Here is a 16709-nt window from a genome sequence, read left to right as displayed (position 1 = left end):
ACATATTTTTGAGGCTGTCAGTCCTGAGAAATCACAAGGGTCCATACTCCCCCAAATCTCTATCATAATTACTTTAAAGCAGTGGTTCTCAACCTTCTGGCCCTTTAAATACAGTTCCTCATGTTGTGACCCAACCAGAAAATTATTTTCGTTGCTACTTCATAACTGTAATGCTGCTACTGTTATGAATCGTAATGTAAATATCTGATATGCAGGATGGTCTTAGGAGACCCCTGTGAAAGGTTCGTTCGACCTCCAAAGGGGTCGCGACCCACAGGTTGAGAACCACTGCTTTAAAGGATCGTTCCTAAACCCCTATTTCTGAAAATTAAAGCTTCTGAAACTTTTTTAACTTATTAGTCTTTCCTTAAAAAGTTCAACATGACATACTCAACAATAGTGGCGACATTTTATTGAGCACCCATTATTGCATTTCTAATATCATTACTGTTTTTCTTCAGGGCTCCACTGCCTTTGCTCTCTACACATTTGCTTGTGATATGACCAATTCTATGTTCTTAGCTCCCACACCTGTTTCATCAACCTCTTCCTTTTTACTCTCCTCTTGTACAGTTGGAGTTTGTGTATTTTCTAGAATGTTTAATACAGCTTCACCTTGAACTTTAATTTCCTCAGCAGCTGCCAGTGTGCTTGCTGAGATCAGTCCTCTATCCTGGCTTCAGCCAAAACTATGCCGGTACAGTAAACCCTCAATTTTTCAGACCTCAATTTAACAGACTTTGGATTTAAGGAACAAAATTTCTGGCTGGTAAGTTATATGTGGAAATTAACACCCTGTTAATTTTTAAATGCTTTTAATCAAGACTTGCTTATTATTAAATTAACAGGCTATTCGTTGCTATTAATTCACTGTTATTTTTAACACATTTTAGCAAATAGGCCATATGTTGGTAAAAACACTATGATAATTTCACTGACATAAATAAATATTACATATCTACCAGTACAGTCTGCATATTTAAATCCAAGCGTCACCACCTATAAACAATAATCAGAATGATTAGCACGTGATCACCTGGCATCAAGTGCGGTAATTGGTTCTGTTGCCACTTGGTGTGACTTTCTGCAACAGTTTTTTTAAAAATATATTTGTATTGATTTCAGAGAGGAAGGGAGAAGGAGGGAGAGATAGAAACATCAATGATGAGAGAGAATCATTCATTGGCTGCCTCCTGCATGCCCCCTACAGGGGATCGAGTACACAACCTGGGCATGTGGCCTTGACTGGAATTGAACCTGGGAGCCTTCAGTCCCCAGGCCAACGCTCTATCCACTGAACAAACCAGCTAGGGCTCTGCAACAGTTTTAATGCTGGCTGGCTGATGTTCCCAGGTGTGCTAAGCCATGCCCCAGCTGTGTGCATTTGTTTACTGGTGGTAGCTGGTGAATGCATGCATTTACTAGATCTATTCAGTATAAATTTAAAATTATAGTAATACATATAGAAAACTTTTCTTTGAAATTAAACGTTTCATGCATACTTAATTGTAATTACACAAACATATCTACGTAAGTAAAAACAGATAAACTAATTTATCAAATTTTTAACATATGCATTCAGAAAATCGATTAGGTAACAGATTTTCAGCTTTAATGGACACCCCCGTGCCCAAATCAGTCCCTTATATCGAGGTTTTACTGTAGCTGAAGCTGGGCACTTCTAGACATCTGGTTTGGAGATGACAAAGGATGTTCTTAGATTTCTGGATAGTGCCCCTGTAACCCCTGTAACCTATAGAAAGCCCAATTTGGACAAAGCCTTCTGTGACTTTTTTCACTCCAGCTCTGTTTTGCTTTACTGACTGGTTCTTCATGAATTTCAGCTGCAGCTGCCAGCTGGGCCTGTGTGGTTGCCTGTGCAGAATCTTGGTCCTAGAGCCCTGGTACTGATTCATCACTGTCAGAGTCTGTCCCAGGCCCCGTCTCAGCCTGGGGCTGGGGCACCTCCCACTCGGTAGCTGGGATGATTTCTGTGGCTCACCCTTCACTTTGTGAGGGAAACACAGAACCAAGAGGGCCGCAGAAAGAAATCAAGTGAGACTGTGACCCACATCTGTTGCAGAGGACAAAACGACTCTTGAAAAGAGCTTCAAATTTAGCAATTAGGAGGAAAATGGAAAGCATCCAGGCAGAGAGAAGACAGATGATAAGACTGCGGAAAAAAATCAGGTCACATTTTTAAAACAGCTAAAATCTGAGTTAGGTTTAGAGCAGGGTGCCTATGAAGATGGCAATGGAAAAGTTGAACAAAAGACAGCTAATGAGTCTGAATTTCATTTTAAGTGAAATGTGGGAATTACTGTAGAAATATATTTTAGTTAGGAAAGACTCTAATGTCTCTCTCTATTTTTTTCTACAAACTGCAGACAAATAATGTTATTCATTAACATAAATTTACTATGAAAAACTAACCTAACAAATGCTTATAAGTGATTATATATGTAAGAACTTAATATCAACGAGATATTCCTTATTATTGCTTCAAACACAAAAATAGAAAGGTAGATTGCAAAGTGGAAAAAAGATGGGAGTTAAAGGCAGAGAGATCTTAACCCCATTTTACAGCATCTTCTGCTCTAGATATAACAAAAAAAATTGTCACTATTCCCTTTGATATTGTAAAATAGTATTGATTTCTGATACAATATTAGCTAAAGTAGTATAAATACTTCAGGAAAATTTTCATTAGCTTATATTTTATTGTTTGCCAAGTAATATTACTGAGTTTAAGTCAAAAGCAAGTTAAATATCACCTGAAATAATTTAAGTTCATAATGAATGCAGTTATTTGCCTGCATGTGAGGAGAATCACTTATGAAGAAAAAATTTTGGTGAGTTTGATAAAATTATAATATAAAGCCTGTTATCATGAAATATTTTAGCCAAATCAAATACTTATGTATGTATATGTGCTTGTATTCAAAGAATACACATTACTTTGACTTGCATTATTTTCAACTAGAAATTATAAGAGAAGAACCCCATCACAATCTTCACATAAATTAGAGGGACTGATTGGAAAATTAGGAAAAATGTACAGCAGAAATCTATCTTAAACACAAATGTTATATTCCAGAGACATTTTTAAAGGAAACAAATTGAAGGTTTAAAGTAGATAACAATCACACTTACTTTTATTAATCCATCACTTATATTTACTATACTTACTATAATAAATGTCTATACTAATAAAAGGGTAATATGCTAATCAGACCAGATTGACAGGATATCTTCTGGCCCTTCAACTTCCTTCTGGCCAAAGCTATGGTGGCAGGGGCCTAGGCAGAGGTGGTTAGGAGTGATCAGGCCAGCACAAGCAATTAGGGGTGTGATCAGGCCTGCAGAGGACCAAGCAGTTAGGGGCATGATCATGCAGGCAGGCAGAGGCGGTTAGAGGCGATCAGGCAGGCAGGCAGGTGAGCCGTTAGGAGCCAGCAGTCCCAGCAGTCGGACATCCCACAAGGGGTCCCGGATTGGAGAGGGTGCAGGCCGGGCTAAGGGGACCCTCCTGTGCACAAATTTCATGCACCAGGCCTCTACTATTAATATATTTATTAGTGGAAGACCTTGTCTAAGAAACAGTGTGTTCAGTGATCATTTGGTCACATAGAATTGGTTTTGAGTTTATAGTAAAAACAGGGCATTTTAAGAGATATGGGTATGTGATACCTCGTAGATTTCCTCAGGCAGCTCATTTCCAAATTGAGGGTACAGTAGAAACAGGTACTGACAATCAACATGCAAATCTTTGCTAACTTTGTAACCGAGATCTGGAAGAGTGTGGTGTCCGATGGTGGGAGAGGTGCGTGTTCAGCTGGGCTTTGGGGTATGAAAAGGCAGAGCAAAGAAAGCTGAGCACTTCCCGTCAAGAAAGTGGGTCACAGGGAATCCTGGCTGATTATGGGCCAAAAAGGGCGGGCCCTAATGGAGGCATTTAAAAGACTGGCTGACAAGTTTCAATTAGATGTGACAGAAAAGAAGGGGGTCAGATGACAGTGTGTGAAGGAGTGCCTTCAAAAATTCGGTGTGTTTTCTTGGCAATTCACTGCAGGATGGGTGGAGGCAGGATTCAGAGAGTCCGAATAAAAGGCTGTCCCTATAAATCCAGGAGAAGGACATCTAAGCCCCCCATCAGAGGGCTCATCTGGCAGGAGGCAGTTTGAGAGATTGGCAGTTCTTAAATAAACACAGGTTTTTTTTGTCTCTACTTCCAAGTTCACAGTATATTGGTTTCCCTCTCTTATTGCCTTACCTCTAACAACATTTACTTCACTTTGCTACAGCTTTTATTCTCAGATTGTAAACTTCAGGGCAAAGACCATCAACTTTTCATTTCTCACAATGTTCGATGTCCTGCTTCCAGTGCCAAACAGAAAATAGCAACTGAAGAAGTACATTACATGGAAACTGAATTGCTGAATTTCACCTTCTGGGCATCTTGAATCATTACGTTCCACACATGAGAAAAAAACTTTTTTTTTAATTCAATAATTGAAAAATAATTATATTTTATTTGATGCTGTCAATAATATAAACATTTTATTTTTATTGGAAAATCTGATGCTTACCCTCTAAAAAAATGTAGGAACAGTGTGAGAATGCTTTCGGGGGGGGCAGAGTTCCTAACTGAATTTGGAGAGTGTGTATAACAAAAACAGATGGATGGAAAAGAAAATAAGCACTCTCTTGCAAAATGACGAGATCGTGTAGGTTTATAATTTATCATCCTTCATGTTCTTAATACATTGTGCATAACCACGGGCAGCAAGTTTCAGCAGGGCAGATTCAAACGCAGTACGTTTTGCCTCACAGAATGTGTTGCTGCTTTTATGGTTCCAAAATGTACGGTGCCCCTGGAACTGCAAATGTTGTCAGATTAAAGCACTTGTCATTCGGATTTGCTCAAACAATAGCTTTTGCCAGAATTCGTTCTTTCTGAAAATGATTGCCTTTTAGGAGTTTTCACAAATAGATTTATTAGCTTTCACACTGAATAAAGAAGTGAGAGCCTGCTATGCAGATTGGCCCCAGAAGCTGTTGTCGAGGATATATTTCCAACTTATATGGCAACATCCTTTACTTTTATGTTCTATCCTCTCTAAAAGTGATAAATTGAGTTTTGTTTAAAAAATACCAGAAAGTGCAACAGAATGAAGCAGGACAATTTTTTCTATGTGTTTTTTTTTTTATAAGCCCAACGCTTGGGGTTTCCTTGGTTTTAATGTTTACACGCTTTTACTGGAGCAGAAGTTTTCATGGTAAAGTTGCTAGAAATTAGGACTCGACAGAACATAAGTGTTATTTAAGAAATGTAGTGTCCATGTAACTTCCTCCTTCCACTGGGGTTTTTGTTTCTTTTTCTTTGAGGGTGTTGGTTGCTGTTCTGAAAGGTTCAGTAAACCTGTAAATTTCTTATGTCTTGAGAGAGCATGCTATTCCGTCAGTTAAAATACCATTAAATTTCACGGAAAAAAAAAAAAGCTTTCAATTACAGTGAAAACGTTTGACATATAGAGAGGGTGGGATGAGGGAGTAAGTGAAACAGAGGAAATGAAGGAGAAAGAGGAAAAGAGATTTCTAGCACCACACTGACGTTCAGTATCAAGAAAGAAAAGAATGTTCACCTCAGAGATATTTACATGTCACACTAGATAAAAAGTGCAGGTATTACAGTTACGAATGCATCACATGGCGAGACTCCTCATGTGAGTAGATTCCACCCTCTTTACACTTCTACTCGCTGTAGGGTGAACAAGGACTCAGAGATCTCAGCGTGGCATCTTTCCTCTTGTGGCATATCTCTCCTGCCCCGTTGTGTCTCCGTGGAGTTCTCTTCCAAAAGAGAAATAGAGTCCGAAACTGAGGCTACATAGGAATGGCCCTGGGGCTGCGTCTTGTTTATTTCGCAGCAGCACATTTTACTTCAGGAAAAATGTAGCTCCTTCGGATAACTATTTGCTATTTCTTAGGAGAAAATATGATTTAATGTTGCCATGTGTTTTTTTTTAAAGTAGTGTCCTCTGATTAGAATCCCGTTGTGAAAGCTGAGCTTTTGTGATGCATTTTGTCAAATCTCTGTCTCTCTACCACACTGGACGTTTATAAGAACATTCATTCTGAACTAAATATTTAGTCCTTTGATCCTCAGAGAAGTCTCAGTGAGGCAGGATCAGCACAGGAGATGAGAAGTAAAAAGCCATCTTTAGCCGGAATTACGTGGGTCCTTCCCACTCACAGCTAATGGAGTTAGTGCAATAGGCCAGAAATGTGCCCACCACGTCTACTGCTAATGGACCCCAAGCTTTTCACTGTCCCAAACTCAGCTTCTGGTAATATGTACTGAAAAATCCTGGTTATTGCCTCTTTTTAAAACCATGTATCATCACATGAATCTACTAAAAGCTGGGGACCCTTGCTCCAAGAAAGGACAAACGTATACAGGGACCTCCTGCTTTCTGAAAGTTCACTTTTACAGAAAGCCTATATTAGCACCTGCTTTTGCCAACAGGAAGAAATCCAAAGAAGATTTGCAGTGTTAAAGAAAAAAAGTGAAAATAGCTCCTTTTATTTTTATGCCATTTCGGCTTATGAATGATTTCGTAGGAACACTTTCCTTTCAGATAGCTAGGGAACACTTTCCCTCTCACCTACACAGTAGTGGCCAAGGATTCAGAGACCTACTTCAGCCTTGGTTCAACCACTACACTAAGGCATTTCGCTTCTGGAATTTAACTTTATCAGCAATAAGCGAGAAAGATAAGCAAGATTAATTTGGAGTCAATAAAATACTTTAAAAAAGTAAAAAGCAGTTTACACGTATAAAACCCGAGGGTCAGAGCAATCTAATACAGAAGAGAGCTGGCCACTAGTATATATGTTGGGGGTGGGCACTGCTCCATTTCCTACGGAAGAGCTCAAAACACTCTTTTTTTTTTTCTTTCCAAGATTGAGAATTTTTTTTGCTAAATGAAACAAACCGGATAGCAACCTTACTTTATCTGCAGCTGTTTCCTGCCAGGAGTATAAAACATGTCCATGCCATCGGCTTCTGCCTTCACATCTCTTCCGTGAACATGGGGTAAGGGAGCAGGGAGGGGGAGGGAAGTGAAACAAGTGCTTTCTCACTTCCTTTCACCTGAGCGGCTCTCTTCTTCAGAGGCATGAGCAGTAATGCACAGACTAATTCCACCCAAATAATAGGCCACATATCAGGGAGACATTGTCTGATAAGTTTGTACTTTCCACGGTTTTGAGCAAACAATTTCTAGTTTGTGGAAATTTTCTACGTATATGTTTTAGAGTAAGTTATTTTCTTCCAGTGCCTATCTCTCCAGGCTATGTCAGTCTAGGATACGGTAGGAATAACAGCGATAAAACTAGCCCACTTTCATTTAACAGTTGCCATGTGACGATGACAACCTAATCATTTCATATGTGTTTACTCACTGACCATAATCCTTGAGTTGGATACTTTTAAAATGTTTCCCATTTTAGAGAAAAGGGCATGCCGTTTAAGTAGTTTACTGAAAATCCCAGAACTAGCAAATGGAGAAGCCAATTCTGTGCAGCGGGAAGTCAGGTGGTTCAGTGGACGTGATTAATATTAAAAGGTTACTAGGCATTTGGGATTGCCATTCCTTCCCCAACACACACACACACACACACACACACACACTCACACACACACTCACACACAAACACACACACTCACACACAAACACAGATATGGACACACGTATACTTATTGATAGAAAGTTGAAAAATACTGGCACGTTCTGGGCACACATAGTTGAAAGGGTTAAAGAGAATAAAACGGGGCAGAGAAAACTTATTGTGCTCAGCAGATATCTTGCAGAAAGCTTGCAACCTTGAGCCTGGCATAGCCCAGAGAGCCACTGGACATCTGGTGCCAGGAAGAGCCAAGGACAGGACACGTCAGTCAAGCTCTGAACGTCAGCAGAACTGTTTGCAGCCAGTAGCAGTTAATAAAACCCTGCCTCCCCCTTCAGACTCCGCTGATTCCTTTGTTGGAATCAGCCCACTTGCACACAGGTGCCCGAAATAAAAATCTCTTTTGATACACTCATCCTCCGGAAATTCTGTTTCTTTGTTATGGGGTGGGGACACAACATGAGTGACAAAGAAACAGAATTTCCAGAGGATGAGGCCCAGAAATCAGGATTTGAAAAAGATTCCCAGGTGATTCTAATGTGCAGCCAAGGTTGAGAACCACTGCATTATGGCCTCATGTCATTGGTGCATGACCCGAACCTTTCAATAGTATTGGTTCAGAATCTGGGAGACCAAAAAACACAAGATCTGAGCACAAGAGTATGCTACCTGCTCAGTTCTAGCTGGCATGGTTTCAGCACTGTCAGCTCTCAGTGTAGTCCTGAGCAAAGGGTACTTCACTGAGCATTACTCTCATCCAGGATGTGAGAAGCAGATGCATGTGTTTACTTATACCCATAATTATTCAAAAATATTATAAAGTGTACAATTTCCTTTTTACCCCACAAGGGACCTAAATTAAGAGATCCAGCATTGCAAAAAAAAAAAAATGAGCCAGGAGAACTTGTTAATAAGGGACTTGGCAGGAAAAACAGAAACCAAACTAGGTGTTTGAAATGAGGGAATTGCACAGGGAGTTCATTATACAGGTGCTGAATAAGCTGAAGGAGTAAAAATTGTTAAAAAATAAAATAAATAAACAAAAAACACTGAGATAAGCCAGAAAAATACCTGCAAGAACAATCTCCCACCTTACATCTGGAGAAATAAAGGGAAAAGGTTGGGATTATCATAATAGAGACTGTCCAAGAGAGGTCCTACAGCACAGAGCTCAGACCTCTAAGGAGGGTATAAGCCTGTCGCTGCCAGGAGGGGTTTCAATGATGTTGGTGCTGATGGAGAAAGGGAATCAAAGGCTAGAACCACCTGCAGCTACTGTGGGGAAGTGCTGTTGTGAAAAGAAAAGCGCTTCTTCTTTGTGTTTACCCTGCAATTTCCTACTTGTGCTGCCCCCTACTGTCAGAATGTCACAAGAAGGCAGCTGTAATGAGACATGTAGTTTGTAGATTTTCAAGCTCAGCATCATAAAGGAGCAATTAAACCTGATACAATGAGACAACAGTTCAATAACCAGGAAAATGGGCTGGTAGATATTTAACCTCTTTGTGATTCAGTGTTCCCATTTATGAATTTTGGACTGTAGTAGTATCCACCTCGAAGTGATGCTATAAATATTAAGTAATCACATAATGGCATGTAATCTATGCTCAATAAATGTTAGCCCTTAAAATTATTTTTACTCATAGGTTTCTCTAAAATATGTGAAAGTATGGGAAGTAAACAAGAGAGGGAAACCTTTAGAAAAAAAAACTAGTACTCTATAGAGAATGAATAGGTCAGTATTAAAAGTCCAAGCAAACTTACAAAGTAGCTTTGAACTGATAATGCCTATAGTGTGGTAATCAGCCATCTTCCTCCTGTGTAAGTAGTAAGCCAAGCCAGCAGACAAATCAATACATGAAATCTGTTGAGCAGACACTTCTAAGACATTACTCATTTCTGAAGATTCTGTTAAATGCAAGGGAGAACGTTTACATAACATTCCTATCCAAGCAGCAAGGCACTGATCTGTGCCTCTGATTACTCCTGTTTACAGAAGTTTCGATGTGGGAACTGACACCATGATAAGAAAAACAGCATGGATAACAATCTTATAGTGAATCTCAACATTGTTTCCATGTGTCGCCAAGGTTCTTATTAGAAAACTAATATTTCTTAACATTTATCATTGCTGGTTATACTCTAGATCATGTTGAAAAACAAAACAAAACAGGAAGCCTGGTCAACTATCACATATATTTGGGATGAACATGCAGGCTGTAAGTCAATCTGTATGAGATTGATCAAATGGTTTTATTAAACACTTTAGGCCATATTTATTTTAAAGCACTTATTTGGCAGGGGAGGGCAGTTGTGGGCAATCAGGCCAGCAGGGAAGCCGTTAGGCATCAATCAGGCTGGCAGGCAGAAGCGGTTAGGGGCAATCAGGCAGGCAGGCGGTTGGGAGCCAGCAGTCCTGGATTGTGAGAGGGATGTCCAACTGCTGGTTTCAGACATCGCCCGAGGGGCCCCAGATTGGAGAAGGTGCAGGCTGGGCTGAAGGACAGCCCCCCCGCCCCCCGTGCATGAATTTTGTGCACCAGGCCTCTAGTTAATATATATTAATTGAATGTTTATTCATTTTCTATGAACTGGTATGGTAAGACACTAAAATTTTTTAAATTCCATTCTGTCTCTGAAAGACACATCTCTTTTTGGAAGATACAATGCATGACATAATTAGAGATAAGAAAACTACTGAATGGCCTGGCTGGTGTGGCTCAGTGGTTGGGCATCAATTTATGAACCAGGAGGTCTCAGTTCGATTCCAGCTGTGGGCTCAATCCAAATGTGGAGCATGCATGAGGCAGCCAGTCAATGATTATATCTCATCATTGATATTTCTCTCTCTTTCTCTCTCTCTCTCTCTCTTTTCCTCTCTGAAATTAATATAAATATATTAGCAAAACAAAACAAAAAAACCCTACTGAATGGAGAAGCACGGAAGCTCCCATGTTAACTGGGAGGCTGTACTCCCTTCTATTCTACAGATCCTCTACCTTACCCTCACCATCACCTTGGGTGCTCTGTTCTTCCAGTTTGCTTTTGATCAAGGCAGGGACGTGATCTACAAACACATCAACCAGGGGAATCTGTGGAAACACATCAAGCACAAGTATGAGAACTAGGTCCCTCGAAATCCCCATCAGAGCCCGAAGGACCAGGTCCACCCACCAGATGTTTGCCCAGAGCCAGCGCCTCAATTTGTGATGATGCTCAGGTCACTCTCCACAGACCACCTTTTGCTGTTGGCAAGAAATGGCTTCCAACTTCTGCTATGTTTAAAGTATGTTTAATCAGAGTCATTAGCATAAATAGTCCTGGAAAAAACAGAAACATATCTATGAAACTGCTGAATTGTTAATATAGATAAAGGTATATATTTTCATATTGTTAGGCAATCTTAGGTATTAGTTTGCACCCAAATCTCTTAGTAAGTAATCTGTGTATGAAGAAGAAATTGACTTAAAGTATGGATAGCATTTGGCATAACACTAAGGAGAGGAGTTCTCACTGAGTTCTTGCTAATTTGTTTGCAGCAAAATCTATTAAAGTGTGACGCAGGTCCTTGCCTTTAGTCTGATACCATTTCATAGTGTTTGTCATACATATAGCTGAGGCATGAGTGGGCTGGTAAATGACACCATGTGCCTTGCTTAAGTTCTGGAGGATTAAGAGATAGATGCAGCCCTAGCTGGTTTGGCTCAGTGGATAGGGCACTGGACTGCAGACTGGAAGGTCCTGGGTTTGATTCCAGTCAAGGGCACATGCCTAGGTTATGGGTTTGATCCCCAGTAGGGGGTGTGCAGGAGGCAGCCAATCAACGATTCTCTCATCATTGATATTTCTATCTCTCTCTCCCTCTCCCTTCCTCTCTGAATTCAATAAAAATATAAAAAATGAGATAGATGCAAAGACATGTGCATATGGGAATAATAGCAGTTTAATTACCAATAGAGATTTTTTTTAAAAAAAAATGACTTTATCATATGACTTCCAGAGTAGACATATTCATTCCCTCAGTTAAATTATTGCTGGCTACAAGGAGGGGTAAGGTCTTCCCTTTTCAAATCTAAGGCAGAGAAGTGATATCAGCAAAATAGCAATCAAGGACACACAAAAATGTTTTTTCTCCATAAAAGCAATGGGAATACTGTAAGGAACCAATGTCAGAGATTTCTACATCGTTCTCTCTCTCTCAATAATTAATAAAAATTAACAGTACATAATAAGGATATAGAAGACTTGAACAAAACTATCAATAAAGTTGATCTAATTGATATTTAAAGATGACCAACTCCACTAAACAACAGCACATGAAGCATTCAATTGAACATGAAACATTTAAAAGTAGACCATGATGAACAAAATAAACTGATGAACATATTAGATCCAGAGACAGAGAAGCATGGAACAGATTGTCAAATCTCAGAGGGAAGGGGTTGGTGGTGGAAAAAATTAACCAAAGACCTTGTATGCCTATGTGAACCCATGAACACAGACAATAGTGTGGTGAAGGCCTGGGGAGGGAAGTGGGGGAGGCTAGACAGGGTCAAATGGGGGAAAAAAGGGAGGGACATCTGTAATACTTTGAACAATAAAGATAAAAATAAAACAAATATAAAAACAAAAATAAAAGGTAGACCATATTCTAAGCCATCCTACATAATAAAGAGCTAATAGGCAAATGGTCATCACACCCTCACCCCATCATGCCATAACGGCTCAGACACTCAACACTGGGGAGAAAGGAATGGGGACCAGCCAGGCACAAATGAGCTTGCAACAGAGGAATGGGGACCAGACAGGCTGTGGCCAGGGAGAGGGAAAAGCTTCCCACTCCACAGCCCCGAGCACCAGCGCCTGTGGCTGCCTCCTGGGTGAAGCTGCCCGCCCACAGTCACCTGTGGCTGCAGTCAGCCCAGGTGAAGCCGGCTTGGGTAGTGGGTGCCTGCGGCCGGCCAGAGGGAGGGAAGCCCAGGTCCCATGTGCCTGTGACCGGCCAGAGGAGGGAATCCTGAGTCCCGGGTGTGGGGCAAGGCAGAGGTGGTTAGTGGCAATCAGGCCAGCAGGGGAGCGGTTAGGGGTGTTCAGGCTGGTAGGGGAGAGGTTAAGGGTGATCAGGCAGGCAGGCAGAGATGGTTAGGGGTAATCAGGCAGGCAGGCAGAGGGTTTAGGGGTGGTTAGGCAGGCAGGCAAGTGATCAGTTAGGAGCCAGCAGTCCCAGATTGTGAGAGGCAGTTGGACATCCCCCAAGGGGTCCCGGAGTAGAGAAGGTGCAGGCTGGGCTGAGGGATTCCCTCCTCCCATGCACAAATTTCATGCACCAGGCCTCTAGTAAAAATATAACTAAGAAAAAACCCCAAACAAACAACTCCATGTATTTTTATTTTTTTGTTAATTTTCAGTGGAGGATATTTTTTTCCACTGATTTTTAGGAAGAGTGGAAAGGAAGGAGGGAGAGAGAGAGGAAAAAAAAACATCACATTGAATGTATCAGGGTCTGGGATCAAATCCGCAACCCAGGTACATTCCCTTGACTAGGAATCAAACCCAAGACCTTTTGGTGCCTGGGCTGACTAACTATTTAGCGACCCCAGCCAGGGCAATAACTCCATGTATTTAAAAGTAGGAGAACTTCCAGGTTGGTGAGCCCTGGAGGTGATAAGTTGGTGATACAACCAGACATAGGGAAGCTCCCCATCTCTTCCCACATACCTTGCTCTGTGCAGCTCTTCCATCTGGCTGTTCCTTAGTTAGAACCTTATATGATGAACTGGTTATCTAGTAAGTAAACTGTTTCCCGGAATTCTGGGAGCCACTTTAGCAACTTCATGAACCAGAGTAGGGAGTCCTGGGGACCTCCAATTTATAGGTGGTGAGTCGGAAGCACAGGTGAAACCTGAACCTGTGATTGATAGCTGAATTGAGGTCAGAATTGTGGGAGAGAGCTTTTAACCCATGGGAGCTGATGCTAACTCTAGATAGATAGTGTTGGAATTGAGTCAAATCGTATGACACCAAGTTGGCATCAGAGAATTGCTTAATGTGCGGGAAAATTCACACATTCTGTTTCAGAATGGAAGTAAGAAACAATAGAGTTTTCCCTTGCACAGTATTCATGGATCAGAGGGCTAGGACAACGCTAGCAGCCCCTCCAGGTCTTACAATGTAACTGAATAAAGATGTTCACTCAAAAGGGAGGCAGAATAAAGACTTTCCTTTGTAAAACACAGGTTTTGATTGAGAAAGGGTGTAAGGATAATAGTTCCAAAGCTAGGAAATGTGTGAATGTTAGTAAGAGACAGGAAAGTTAAGCAGAGAGAGCACTTTGGGTTAGGTTGGGGGTTTGGGAGTTGGGTTGGATGATGACTGCTGAGCAAATGGAATGCATGCTGTGTACAGTGATACCCTAATGGGACAGGACAACATAATCCAAGCCCATGGCAGCCCAGGGGAATAAATTAGTTCAAACGAGATTTAAATATGTATATTATCATCAAACTAAAATGAAGAAGAGTAGTATAAAGGACAACAGATAGATAAGGTAATAACTTTTCATATCAAAAGCATTTTACTAAAGTATAATTATAGCAATTTAAATCACATTAAATTGCGTATGACTATGATCATACCCAAGCTTAATAATTCATATCTAATTGTGATTTTAAATAAATTAAAAATCCTGGCATGTTAATGATAAGGTTTTTTTGTTTATTTGTTTTTTGGGGGGAGCGATGTATTATTTTTAGTAAGCCAGTCAGAGAAGGATAAATACCACATGATCTCACTCATTTGTGGAATATAATGAACAGCATAAACTGATGAACAAGGACAGATCCAGAGACGAAGAGGCACTGATCGGACCGTCGGGCCTCAGAGGGAAGGGAGGGGAGGGTGGGGGTAAGGAGAAGAGATCAACCAAAAGACTTATATGCAAGCATCTAGGCCTAACCAATGGACACGAACAACAAGGGGGTGAGGGCATGAGTGGGGGGAATACGGGGTAATGTGGGGATAAGGACACATATGTAATAACTTAATCAATAAAAAAAGAATTTAGAAAAAATTCTATTAAATAATGCAATTGAGCCACAGGTGAGGTTGTAAGACTTTAACAAAGAAGATCTAGAGAAAAAAGTCCTTTGGATGAGAATAATATTTCTGGATTGAAAACATCCTAGACCAGTGATGGCGAACCTATAACAAGCATGTCAGAGGTGACACGCGAACTCATTTTTTGGTTGATTTTTCTTTGTTAAATGGCATTTAAATATATAAAATAAATATCAAAAATATAAGTCTTTGTTTTACTATGGTTGCAAATATCAAAAAATTTCTATATGTGACACGGCACCAGAGTTAAGTTAGGGTTTTTCAAAATGCTGACACGCCGAGCTCAAAAGGTTCGCCATCACTGTCCTAGACAATAGTCATCATTTAGGTTTGAGGCAAATGCAGTGGCATAATCCTCCAAAAGAATATTTCTGACATGAAAAGGGACAGAATGTGTAAAAAGGATGTTCCAACTATCTCCTCCATTCATGCCCAAGTTTGCACAGACTACTCTGCTATTCCTGCCTTTCCCGTTTTAATTTCTTCTCAGTGGAACCATTGGGAAAACAGAAATGGTGCTACTGAACAGATATAAACAATTTCCAGTGAAGACTTTAAGAAATAGCTTTGCCCTAACCGGTTTGGTTCAGTGGATAGAGCGTCGGCCTGTGGACTTAAGGGTCCCAGGTTTGATTCTGGTCAAGGGCATATACCTTGGTTGCAGGCACATCCCCAGCAGGAGGTGTGCAGGAGGCAGCTGATCGATGTTTCTCTCTCATCGATGTTTCTAACTTCTCTATCCCTCCCCCTTCCTCTCTGTAAAAAATCAATAATATATATTTTATAAAAAGAAATAGCTTCAAAACAAGCATTTTTAGGCTCTAGTCATTATTCATTGGTAAATATACATTTGTTGGCTTTGTTTTTCTTGGACAGTCAAGTCTTGAAAGCTTTAAATGTTGTCCTCCAGAATATCAGAGAATTTTATTTATTGAAGAATGGATTTCACTCACATGCTTCATATTCTGTTGGCTACTCTACCAATATAAATTTAGACTTCATAGATTTAAAAAATACATTTAATGGTAAGTTTTAATTTGATCTTTAAGAGTATGTTGTTTCTTTTCTGCTAGTGAACATCTAAGGTAGGGTGAAATTGATCAGTGAAGATAATAATTGTGCTAGAAGATACAGGGAACCCTCACTCAACACAGTGGCAGTCTAAGGAACTAAGAAAAAGGGCATGTTTTTATTAGGTCATGGGGTATAACCAACCAAAGAGTTAACATTATCATTAAAATTTCATTAGTAAATGTGATATTTTTCTTGAACTAGAAAAACAGAAGTATTTTAAAAATTTTATGAAGATTTTTTGGTGACTTGTTCTTAAAGTGAAATGCATTTATCATATCTAAACCAGATGACAACAATAATAAACACCAGATGAAATTTAGTCCGTGCTAGTTAAAGAGGTGAAACACACATATCTGTATATATCACATTCACATACACACTAACATACCATGACTCACAAACACATACTTAATAGTGAAATACACAACACAAATGCCTGTGCCTTTTGATTACTGATTACTTTGTATCAAACTTATATTAAAAAGCAAACTGAAATGTTACTTATGAAAAAGTAAATCATTATTGAAAATATGTTTATAAAATATTGATTTTCATTTTTGCACAACAAAGCTACCACATTTTGGATGGAATTTCATAAATGAAAAAAGTTCAAAGATTTATTGGATATTTCTTTTCAATATCCTATCTAATAATAGACAAACATGGTAATTAACCATACCTCCTGCTACTCTTCCCATTGGCTAATCAGCAGGATATGCAAATTAACTGCTAACAAAGATGGTGGCTTGCAGCCATGCAGCTGAAGTGAACAGGAGGCTTGTTTGCTCCAGTGATGGAGGAAGCCAAGGTTCCCCGCCTGCCGTGGC

At 40.0% G+C, this 16709-nt stretch overlaps 1 pseudogene; it reads right to left on the bottom strand.

The window, feature by feature from the left end:
- Positions 1-410: 410 nt before the first annotated feature.
- The window catches only part of LOC102756050, a 20339-nt pseudogene continuing 4040 nt past the window's right edge, over positions 411-16709 (bottom strand).

The sequence above is a fragment of the Myotis davidii genome, unplaced genomic scaffold (genome assembly GCF_000327345.1).
Source record: "Myotis davidii unplaced genomic scaffold, ASM32734v1 scaffold225, whole genome shotgun sequence".
Taxonomy (NCBI): domain Eukaryota; kingdom Metazoa; phylum Chordata; class Mammalia; order Chiroptera; family Vespertilionidae; genus Myotis; species Myotis davidii.
This window is presented reverse-complemented; position numbering and strand designations above follow the sequence as displayed.